Source organism: Triticum urartu, chromosome 6A (assembly GCF_056163025.1).
Source record: "Triticum urartu cultivar PI428250 chromosome 6A, HENAU_Tu73, whole genome shotgun sequence".
Taxonomy (NCBI): Eukaryota; Viridiplantae; Streptophyta; class Magnoliopsida; order Poales; family Poaceae; genus Triticum; species Triticum urartu.
Window position 1 is genome coordinate 43240395 of NC_141878.1, and position 12451 is coordinate 43252845.

The following is a 12451-nucleotide window of genomic DNA, read 5'->3' on the forward strand; positions in this document are numbered from 1 at the left end:
ATAGTAGTACAATATGTTGCTTATACTAAAGATGAGTAGGGACATTTGCAGTGGAGGTCTATACGGTCGGTTGTGATGGACACTTTGAGCCTCTTTGATTCGTAGGATCTTGTAAACATAGGAATAGGATTTGTAGTGGCCTGCCCACCTCAATCCTATAAGAATAGCAAGGAAATGCGGAGAGTTGTGTCTCCTTTGAGAGTTACACTGATATTAACAGTACCGCACCTTCACTTGAAGAGAGATGGTATCCGAAGCCTTTCTAGCCGTACCGGTAATACTAGCACATATATTCCAGCAAGTTCCATTTTGCTGATTTTACTCTGATGCTTAAGGTTTTCCCGTTATATCTACACTATGATCTGTGTAGCTGCTTTGTGTCGCACTAGCAACAATCCACTCTTGAAGCTAAACACTGCAATGACTTACAAAATTGGCACCAATGCATTGAGTGCCATTCTGGATGCAATGAAACTCATACGCTCCCCACATGTTGATTCTTGTTCAGAATGTGATCCTAATGACTATTCTAACCTCGAGGAGTCAAAGGAAGATGGCCTATCCTGTTCACCCATCAAGGTGCCTGTTCTAATTTGGCAATGTTTTATTGATTGCGGGTATCTTGCATATGTTGTCTTGCATTTCTTCTACTTTGTTGCACCGCCATCTGCTTAGTTTACTCATCATATATGTCGAGATGCCATGCCCATCCATTATCAATACATAGTCCATCTGTCATTGAGGGAGTCCTGGATTAGGGGGTCTCCGGACAGCCGGACTATTAGACTATGAAGATACAAGATTGAAGACTTCATTTCGTGTCCGGATGAGACTCTACTTGGCGTGGAAGGCAAGCTAGGCAATACGGATATGTGTATCTCCTCTTTTGTAACCGACCTTGTGTAACCCTAACCCTCTTCGGTGTCTATATAAACCGGGGGGTTTTAGTCCGTAGGACAACATACAATCATACCATAGGCTAGCTTCTAGGGTTTAGCCTCTCTGATCTCGTGGTAGATCTACTCTTGTACTACCCATATCATCAATATTAATCAAGCAGGACGTAGGGTTTTACCTCCATCAAGAGGGCCCGAACCTGGGTAAAACATCATGTCCCCTGCCTCCCGTTACCATCCGCCTTAGACGCACAGTTCGGGACCCCCTACCCGAGATCCGCCGGTTTTGACACCGACATTGGTGCTTTCATTGAGAGTTCCTCTGTGTCGTCACTGTTAGGCTTGATGGCTCCTACTATCATCGATAGCGATGCAGTCCAGGGTGAGACTTTTCTCCCCGGACAGATCTTTGCGTTCGGCAGCTTTGCACTGCGGGCCAATTCGCTTGGCCATCTGGAGCAGATTGAAAGTTATGCCCCTGGCCACCAGGTTAGGTTTGGAAACTTAAACTACACGACCGATATCCGCGGAGACTTGATCTTCGATGGATTCAAGCCTCTGCCTTGTGTGTCACGCGGTCACGATGAGTACGATTTAGCTCTACCATCAGACAGTGTTAAGGAGATCGCACCGGCAGCCGCTTCGACCCTCAATTCGGAGCCAGTTGCGCCGACCATGGACGGGTGGATGGACCCCGCCACGGAGGCCTTACCCTCAGCGGCGATCGAGCCGAACATCGACCTTACCTTGCACGAGAGTTGTGTTGTTAAATTGCCGGATCCTTCTTCGGCCACGGACTCCGAACCTCCTGCGCCTGTTCCTATCGAATCTGGCTGGGCACCGATCATGGAGTTTACCTCCGTGGATATCTTTCAGCACTCGCCCTTGGGAAATATACTGACCTCATTAAGGTCTCTCTCCTTGTCAGGAGGATCCTGGCCGAACTATGTCTGGCAGGACTGGGATGCGGACGACGGACAAAATTGCGGCCCACCCACCACCCACTTAGTAGCCACTGTCGATGACTTAACCGACATGCTCGACTTCGACTCCGAAGATATCGACGGTATGGATGACGATGCGGGAGACGAAGAGGAACCACTGCCCACAGGGCACTGGACAGCCACCTCATCATACGATATATACATGGTGGATACACCCAAAGAAGGCAATGGCGACGAGACAGCGGAGGATGACCCCTCCAAGAAGCAACCCAAGCGCTGACGTCAGCGGCGCCGCTCTAAGTCCCGCCAAAGCAAAAGTGGTGATACCGGCACAGGAGGTAATAACACTCCGGATAGTGCCGAAGACAACAACAACCCCCTCCAGCAAAATTTAGAGCAGGAGGATGGAGGAGCCAGCCCTCCTGAGAGAGCGGCAGATGGAGAGGCGGAGGATGATAATTACATGCCCCCCTCCGAAGACGAGGCAAGCCTCGGCGATGACGAATTCGCCGTGCCAGAGGATCCCGTCGAACAAGAGCATTTCAAGCGTCGGCTTATGGCCACGGCAAATAGCCTTAAGAAAAAGCAGCAGCAGCTTCAAGCTGATCAAGATCTGCTAGCTGACAGATGGACTGAAGTCCTCGCGGCAGAGGAATATAAACTCGAGCGCCCCTCCAAGAGTTACCCAAATTGCAGGTTGCTACCTCGACTGGAGGAAGAAGCGTGTGACGCGGCTGATCGGCTACCTCGTGGCCGTGATAGAGAGGCATTCCAGCCAAAAGCTCAGCCTGCACCCCGACGCCATTCAAATAAAAAAGCATGGGAAAACACGCCAGACCTGCGAGACGTATTGGAGGACAAAGCAAAGCATGAAAGATCGATCTACGGATCACGAGGGCGCGCCACTATGCGAGACGATAAACGTCACGCCGGATACAGTAAAAGTAAATCCGGCCGGGCCGAACACAGCGGGCAAGACCGATTCGAGCCGCGTCGCGATATAGCCCAATACAGAGGCGCCGCACACCCCTTATGCTTCACAGACGAGGTAATGGATCATCAAATCCCAGAAGGTTTCAAACATGTAAATATTGAATCATACGACGACACAACAGATCCTGCGGTATGGATCGAGGATTTCCTCCTCCACATCCACATGGCCCGCGGTGATCACTTACACGCCATCGAATACCTCCCACTAAAGCTCAAAGGACCAGCGCGGCATTGGCTTAACAGCTTGCCAGCAGAGTCCATTAGCTGTTGGGAAGATCTGGAAGCCGCATTCCTCGACAACTTTCAGGGCACTTATGTGCGACCACCAGATGCCGATGACTTGAGCTACATAATTCAGTAGCCAGAAGAATCGGCCATGCAATTCTGGACCTGGTTCCTAACAAAGAAAAATCAAATCATCGACTGTCCGGATGCAGAGGCTCTAGCAGCTTTCAAACACAACATACACGACGAGTGACTAGCCCGGCACCTTGGTCAGGAAAAGCCGAAATCTATGGCAGCCCTCACGACACTCATGACCCGCTTTTGTGCGGGAGAAGATAGCTGGCTGGCTCGCAGTAACAATATGTCAAAGAACCATGGTACTTCGGATACCAAGGACGGCAATAGCAGGTCACGTCGCAACAAACATAAGCGCCGCATTAATAATGATAATGCTGAAGATACGACATTCAATGCCAGATTCGAAGGCTCTAAACCCGGTCAGCGGAAAAAGCCATTCAAAAGAAGCACTCTGGGCCCATCCAGTTTGAACCGTATACTCGATCGCTCGTGTCAAATACACGACACCCCCGACAAGCCAGCCAACCACACCAACAGGGATTGTTGGGTGTTCAAGCAGGCCGGCAAGTTAATTGCCGAAGACAAAGATAAGGGGCCACATAGCGATGACGAGGAAGAGCCCCGGCAGCCGAACACCGGAGGACAGAAGAGGTTCCCCCCACAAGTGCGGACGGTAAACATGATATACGCAACCCACATCCCCAAGAGGGAGCGGAAGCATGCGCTTAGGGACGTATATGCGTTAGAACCAGTCGCCCCAAAGTTCAACCCATGGTCCTCCTATCCGATCACTTTCGATCGCAGGGACCACCCCACTAGTATCCGTCATGGCTGAAAGTGCGTTATATCGACTAGAGGGGGGGGGGTGAATAGGCGATTTTTATGAAAGTCTTCAAAACGTGGGAGTTTCGAAGACAAACGATAGAAATAAACCTATTACCATGCAGTGGAAGGTAGACTACACTAGGCAAACCATAGTCAAGTATTCAATGAAGTGAAAGCACAATGACCAATAGCAGCTAGGTAGTAAGGATCAGGTAGGAAGATATTATGAAGCCAAACGGAACACACAGTCAGTCAGTGAAGACAAAAGATAGTGCAATCATACAATGACTTCACAAGGAGCAACAATAAGTAAAGGGAAGGGAAGGATGAAACCAGTGACTCGTTGAAGACAATGATTTGTTCGACCAGTTCCAGTTGCTGTGACAACTATACGTCTGGTTAGGGCGGCTAGGTATTTAAACCTGAGGACACACAGTCCCGGACACCCAGTCCTGAACACGCAGCTCAGTACACCCAGTCCTCACCGTATTCCCCTTGAGCTAAGGTCACACAGACCTCGCCCAATCACTCAGGTAAGTCTTCAAGGTAGACTCCCAAACCTTGACAGACTTCGTTCACCGGCGATCCACAATGTCTCTTGGATGCTAGAACCCGACGCCTAACCGGCTGGAGGATTCACAGTCCTCAAGTGTAATAAGTCTTCAGATCACACAGACAAGAAGACTTAAGTGATGCCTTAACACTCTTTGGCTCTGGGTGGTTAGGGCTTTATCCTCGCAAGGAATTCTCTCTCAAAGGCTTCGAGGTGGGTTACTCTCAAACGACAAAAGTCGTACTCTAACTCTGAGCAGTCAACCGTTTATGGTTGTAGGGGGTGGGCTATTTATAGCCACTGGGCAACCCGACCTGATTTGTCTGAAATGACCCTGGGTCACTAAGGAACTGACACGTGTTCCAACGGTCAGATTTCAAACACACACGACAACTTTACTTGAGCTACAAGCAAAGCTGACTTGTCCGACTCTGGACAAGATTCGCTCTCATAGTCTTCACTCGAAGACATAGGTTTTAGTTAAGCATCACTTTAGTCATTCTGACTGGTTCTCTTGGACCCCACTTAACAGTACGGTGGTTTCTATGACTCAACAAAGAAGAAAAAGAACTACGAAAGACCTAAGTCTTCGAGCTCCATAGGCTTCATGCGATGTCTTCTCTTGTCTTAGTCTTCAATGTGAATATCTTCATATACCACCTTCGACATCAATGTCTTCATACATTTTTAGGGGTCATCTCTGGTAGGAAAACCAAATCAATGAGGGACTTCTACCTGTGTTATCCTGCAATTCTCACAAACACATTAGTCCCTCAACTAGGTTTGTCGTCAATACTCCAAAACCAACTAGGGGTGGCACTAGATGCACTTACAATCTCCCCCTTTTTGGTGATTGATGACAAACTAGTTGAAGTTTTCAACGGGGAATATAATATGTGAAATTGTAAAGGATAAGGAATTGTCTTCATAAGGTGCAAGGGCTCCCCCTGAAGATGTGCATATAAGTAATTTGCTTTTGGAATACAAATGCACATGGAAGGTTGTACTCGTGGAGATCCTCTTCAACTTATGATGACAATTCATTATGCATGAGAAGGTATGTGAAGATAATGACATGCATAATGGAAAATGGACGTCTGCAAAATGATCTAAGTGCGGAATTTATCGTCGCACATGCGGAATTTATCATCGCATCACGAAGTAGCAAATAAGTAGCAGACAACCATCGAGTTTAGGTGTTACAACTCAAAGAACCAAATGTATCAAAATCAAGAGTTGTAAACACGAGGCAAAATATAAAGCAACCGCCCATGTGGACCCGCTTGAAGACAATCAAACTCATATGCTTCTCCAACTTTTGTCAGTAAGGACCAAAAAGGTTTGAAGACATAGAGCATCTACTCGTTCCCATGAAGAGTAGGTAAAGCAGTAGGGTCGTTGGTGGTGTTCGGCGGTGCAGAAGAACTTGGAGCAGTGTCGAAGCATGCTGAAGGAGGTGGCGGTGAAGTAGCATCGTCTTCGTCCACGATCACTCTGGCATTCACAGTTGCAGCAGAGGAAGAGAACTCAGAGTCTTCAAGAGATGGAGTTCGTCGCAACACTGCCCTTCGAGGAGGTGTGGAGTCAAACTTGAAGCGTTCAGAGAAGCCATCTTCTTGAAGATCATCTTCAGAGCACATAAGCATTAGCCCTTTCCATGTGCGTCGAGAGGTTTCATGGGCAACAAAGGCATTCTTGGTGGCAAGATTGCGAATGCGGTTGACATCCACCAAGAGGCTTTGCATTTGGCGCTTCAGCTAGTCATGATGCCTATCCTGTTTCTGATGAAGAGCCACCAGAAGCTCTCGGTCATTAAGGACACGAGTGCGCTTCTTGGGTCGTTGGGCAATTGTGCTATCGGTGGCTTCAGTAAGGGCAGGATGTGGTGCACGTGTAGTTCAGCCAACGGATAAACACGAGTGACTGCTTCAACTCCTTCAATGTTCTGAGAAAAGCTTTGATGCTCCGCATTCTGAAGACTAAGAGGCTCCTTGGCAGGCTCAGGATAAATGGCCTCAACGGACATATCCACATCAGGCAGAAAGATCCGATGATTGCAAGCAGATGGCTCATATGAGATAGCGGAGTGGAGTTTAATCAGCCGCATTATTCATGGAGCATAGAACTTCAAGCCAAATAGATCAGAGCCTGATGCAGCAAGTTGGCGGATGAAGAAGTCCTGTGCATTGAAGCATTTGCCATGAAGAATATAGAAGACCAAAGTCTTCATTGCACCTTCCAGCTTGGCATGTGGAGAATGTCCTTTGATGGGCCAGAGAGTTCGCCTTATGATGTGATAAATAGTCCTTGGCAGATACTCAAGGTCTTCAACAAGGAACTCCTTAGGATATGCAGCTTCTTATGGCAATGGCTTCATCATACTGAGCATCTGACTCATGTTTGGTTCTGGTTTCTGAAAGATGCTCTCCATATCTTCACTGTGAAGCTAACAGCCAGGTTCATAGAGATCGCCAGGAGTGGGGAGACCAGTGAGCTCAATGATATCAAAGGCTTTGGCTTCGTGATGAACATTTCCTGTCATCCACTCCAGAACCCAAGTCTTCGGATCTCTGTTGTACTCACGGATGTGAAGTGTGGCACAGAATTGGAGCAGCAACTCTTCATTCCAGTGCTCTTGGTCGGTGACAAACGGCAATAATCCAACCTCTTTGAAGCAATCCAGAGCTTCTTCTAGACAGGGCAGACCAGCTATTGCTTCGATGTCAAGACGCTTATGTGGGAAGATGTGACCTTGATTGTACAGAATGCATGAGTAATAGCTTCGCTGCGGATAGCTCCAGAACCGATCAGAAGATATTCTTTCCCTTGAGCAGGGGTTCTTGGAGCTATTGAAGAAGGTGTTGTCTTCTTTGAAGCCATTGACATTGAAGGATCCAGGTGCTGATGCAGGACCTGGAAACCTGGGTAATCTTGGGTTGGCTTCTGTACCTGAGGCCTGTGCTCAACATGATAGTGTTGACACCTGATTTTGGCAAGATACAGAGTGAAAGTGTTTTTAGCATGAGAAAGTTTCATATCGTCGAGTGGAACAACTTTGATGTCTAGGCTATCGCCATTCGACCTCATCTCAGTGGCCGAAGTTGTACTCCGAGTGACAAAATTTAATGTTCTGAGCGCTTTTCGGCCGATTATCTCTCAATATGACCTCAGACGAAGGAGTGCTCTAAAGGAATTGTCTTCGTCTCGTCGAGATGATCGATTTTTGTATATAAATCATCTCAATCCGAGTTCATATGCAAAAGTTATAGTCAATACGGTCTGGATAGGCCAAAGACCAAAATATTATGCTTGACACCAGACACATGTTGATGAGTGTCTGATGCAATGCGTGAGCAATTCGGCCCTCAAGACGGCCTTGAATTGAAAAACCTTCAACACGAAAAAGTTTTGCCTCGTCGAGCCGATTGATTTTCATATATAAATCGTTTCAATCCGAGGTCGTATGAGGCCTGGAGAGACAAATTAAGATCAGGCTATGTTTTCAGTCGGAAAATCCGAGTGAAAAGTTTACCATTCGAGTGAAAATTACCGGTCAAGTGAAAATTACCGGTCGAGTGAAAGTTTGCTGACCGGATGAACTTATTATTATCCAAGTGGAAATATAGTCATCCAAGTGGAAATATGGTCATCCGAGTGAAATTGTCCTCCAGGTGAAAATATTCCGAGTGAAAAAATTACCATCGGGACGAAAACTTGCCGATCGAATAAGATAATGTCATCCGAGTGGAAATATTGCCTTCCGAGTGAAAATATGGTCATCCGAGTGAAAATTGTATTCCGAGTGAAAGATTCTAAACATCCGAGTGAAAAAGTCCAGTCGGACGATCCAAGTGAATGACTCTAATCCGAGTGGATGAGCTCGAATCCGAGTGAAATTGAACATATGCCTGAAAGTTTATCAAGATGACCTCGGATGAAGAAGTGTTCAATATAGAAGTTGTGCGTATCATCAAGACGGTAAACTTTGGTTTTGGAGTCATCATCATCAGATATAGTATATGGCCTACAAATTCACTACGAGACTCGGATAATCCAGTCTACTGCAGGACCGAGTCCGACTGGAAGATAAAGATGACCTCGAAAAGTATTCAAGATGGCCTTATTTGAAAAAGTGATCAACATGAGAGTTGTTCGTATTGTCGAGGCGCACAAGTTTGATAATTGGGCCGTCTTGATCGGAGATCATATGCAAGCCCAGCGGCCCGCGCAAGAAGGAAGATAAGGTTTGGGCCAGATTCAGACTGAATCCGAGTTGGAATAGAATTAGGACTCTAGGACGTGAATTGACGTAATTTTTCTTGTAAGGAAAGCCTAGACGAATCCTTTACTTGTACGGGAAGTCCAGCGCCTCTTATATATGTTGGGGGTGACGGCCGATTGAACAACACACAATCGAACAAATCAATATACTACTTTTTCATCTACGTTTTATCTCTCCACCGTTTTTCTATCTTGTTCTTCGCTGTTCTTCGTGTTTGAGAGCTGCGAATTCTGAGGCTCTAGGGGCGAGCGAATCGACCTAGGGCAGCCCATAGCCGCCGCACTCCCTGACGGGGTCCCTCCCGGGGGTGTGGGGTTTTCGGGTCTGCAAAAGCGCCCGTCGACTGTCTTGCGTATCGCGCTGTCGGTCGGGTCTCCTTCGACGTGAGCTGCGGTGCATCACCCCCGGCGTCGAGGGTACACGTGACATGTTCGTGTGTCAACACACTTTTTTGGCGACTCCGCTGGGGAACAAAGATCAATCATCATCATCCACCATGTCCGATCTTCCCAAGCCAGCTGAGGTAGACGCCGATAACATCATTAAGCCCAGTCTTGATGAGACATCGGCCGATCATCGCCAAGTCTATGAGGAGTACAAGAAGGCGCGTGAGGAGAAGGACCTGCAGGAGTTCCTTGCAAAATTCAATAAAGATCGCCAAGGCAACATCACTCCGATTGAAGAAATCAAGTTCCCTCCTCTTCAAACTGAACATGTTAAACCCTCTATAAGTACTGCCTTTTCTCCTGAGCAGTGGGCTGAGATTGAAAGTCGTATTGCTGATGGTAACAATCTAGTCTATCAAACTTTCATAGAAAATACTAATGCTCAGAAGAATACATCTCAATCATCTAGTGGTAATGATGGTGTAGCTGCTAGTGTGCAAAACCCTAATCTGGCTTTACCTATTGCATTGGCGCCTCCTGTGCCGATGGCTTATTATCCTACCCATACAAATCAGATTGTGACTGCACCCATCAACCCTATTATGAGCATGCCAGGTTCGGTGGCAACGCCGAACCAAACCCTACCTACAGCTACAACCACTCGACCACTACCAAATTTTGGGTCGACATACATGCCACAATTCTTACCTACAGCTAGTAACCCTACTCCTCCTATGCCACTGCCACAAGCGTCATCGTCCACTATGGATGATGGTCTAGCTAATCTTAGAGAGGAGATGGCTAAGATGCTTCGAGAGAATTTTGGAGTTGAGTTACCTCGGAATCAGATTTACCAAAAGCCGTACCCCGAGTACTTTGATGCCATCCAGTGCCCTCCAGGATATAAAATTCCATATTTTGTTAAATTAAATGGAGAAGGCACAAAAACCACATGGGAGCATGTTAGTAAATATTTAGCACAATTGGGTGAGGCAGGCTCATTGAATGAATTGAAAGTGCGTTTATTTCCTTTATCATTAACTGGTACCGCATTTTCATGGTTTTCTTCTTTACCCCATGGTTCCATTTGGGTCTGGTCGCAGCTAGAGCAGAAGTTTCATGATCACTTTTATAGTGGCGACAATGAACTCAAGTTGTCACATCTAACATCGGTTAAGCAGAAGCATGATGAATCGGTCTCCGATTACGTCAAGAGATTTAGAGAAACAAAAAACCGGTGTTTTAGTTTGGTGATAACCGAGAGAGACTTGGCAGACCTAGTGCTGAGTGGTTTGAGAACTCCCATCAGAGAAAAGCTAGAAGGCTATGAGTTCTTAAATATCAACCAAGTCTTACAAAGGGCTTTGGCTCAGGAAAGCCGAAGCAAAGACCTCAAAGAAGTGCATAAATACAAAGTCGATCGTCCAAAGATGAATATGATCGAATATGATAGTGATCACTCGGGTGATGAGGGTGATGTTTTTTCTAATGAATTTGTTTGGCCATCTAAGGCCAAACCATTTACTTGCAGTGATCTAAAACCGATTCATAAGAATCGTGATGAAGAGATGAAGTTTACTTTTAACGTTGCCAAGTGTGATAAAATATTTGATGCTTTGCTGCAAGCTAAAATTATTAGAATAACTCATACTTTGCCGCCGTTTGAAGAGCTGAAACGGCGCGCTTATTGCAAGTATCATAATTCTTTTTCTCATGCTACTAACGTTAATGACGGACGATTGAACTTTTCTGAAATGCAAGTTGATAAACAGCATTTTCCAATGAATACCATGGATTTGGAGGGGAAGAAGCTACTCATTCGGCCGGAGGTAGCAGAATCTGCTAATAAAGCTAATGTCATTGTCGGTGAGCCCAGGAAAGACAAGGAGGACAACAAGGTCTTGGGGAGACAGGTTGTTCTTGATAAGCAACCCGATGGCAAGGAAGTGATCAAAATCACCATCAAGAATCCTATACTCGGGGGGCAACCGCAAGTGCAAGAAAATACTCGTGTTAAAATTTTCAAGCCCAAGAGTCCAGAAGTTGGCAAGTGGAAGTAGAATGAAGCTAAAGTGCAGCGCAAGCGGATCAAGCCAACTTTTGATATGTTGCTGTCCAAGTATGCTAACCAGTCGGCCGGTTCTAGTTTCAATCGACCGACTCATCTGAAACAACCAAGGTCACCATCAGCTGATATGTTCAGTCGGTATACAAAACCGAGTGGACCAAGGGCGCAGTTTTCAGAAGAGCAGAGGCAATCTGTGTGGGATCGACTTGATTACTCATATAATGGCCGACTCAACATCGGTGACTATCAGTCGGCTGGTCAAAATATGCGACCGAGTGGAAATTATACGAGTGTAAGGATGCACTCGGGTGGAAGCTATCCAAGTGAAAAAATGTGGCCAAGTAGATTCCATCCGACTGGATTCCATCCGAGTGAATTCCATCCGAGTGACATCCATCCGAGTGGATTCCATCAGAGTAAAAAGCTGCGCCCGAGTGGAAATTTCATGCATCTGGAAAGTCGAAAAGAATGGCGTGTTAAGTCACCAAGTGTTGCAGCAGTTGAGTCGGGAAAAAGCAAGGAGAAAACGGATGTCGACTCACTTATCTTGGGCACCAAAACATTTGCCATACAGCAGCCGATTGTGCATAGCAATCCGACTGAGCCGATACTTGCTATCGCACCAAAGCACTCGGCCAATGACCATGAAGCAAGCACCAGCCAGGTAAAAACGAGAGATCCTAAATACACTCAGCCAAAGTGGTGTCCTCCAGGGCTAACAAAGACACAAAAGAGGAAACTACAGAGATTAAGGAGTCAAGAGATGGCAGAAAAGGAGGCCGAGAAACAAAGGGATAAGTTGTTCAATGACACTCGACCCATGGTTCCAGCAAAACAAGTGTGGAGGCCCAAACAAATACAAGATACAGTGGCCTCTACACCTATCATAGCAGCACCTACGCTACCAAAAGGGGACGACGCAATCATTGCATCGTCTACGTTACCTAGTGCTTCCTCTTCACTCGGACAAATTTCTGAATCGGTGGATGCACTCGAGGAGCAGGCTGATATGTTGGACTATGAGTCTACACCGGTTCATGAAGGTATGGATATCAATATGGTGTATTACTTACCTGCTGAGTTTCGTGCTGTAGATGAGGAAGGGGAAGTGGCTCAGCTGGATTTTGGCCCTAAAAATGCAATATTCGAGAAGCCAAAAGAACCAGTAACACATCTGAAACCGTTATATCTCAGACGTCAT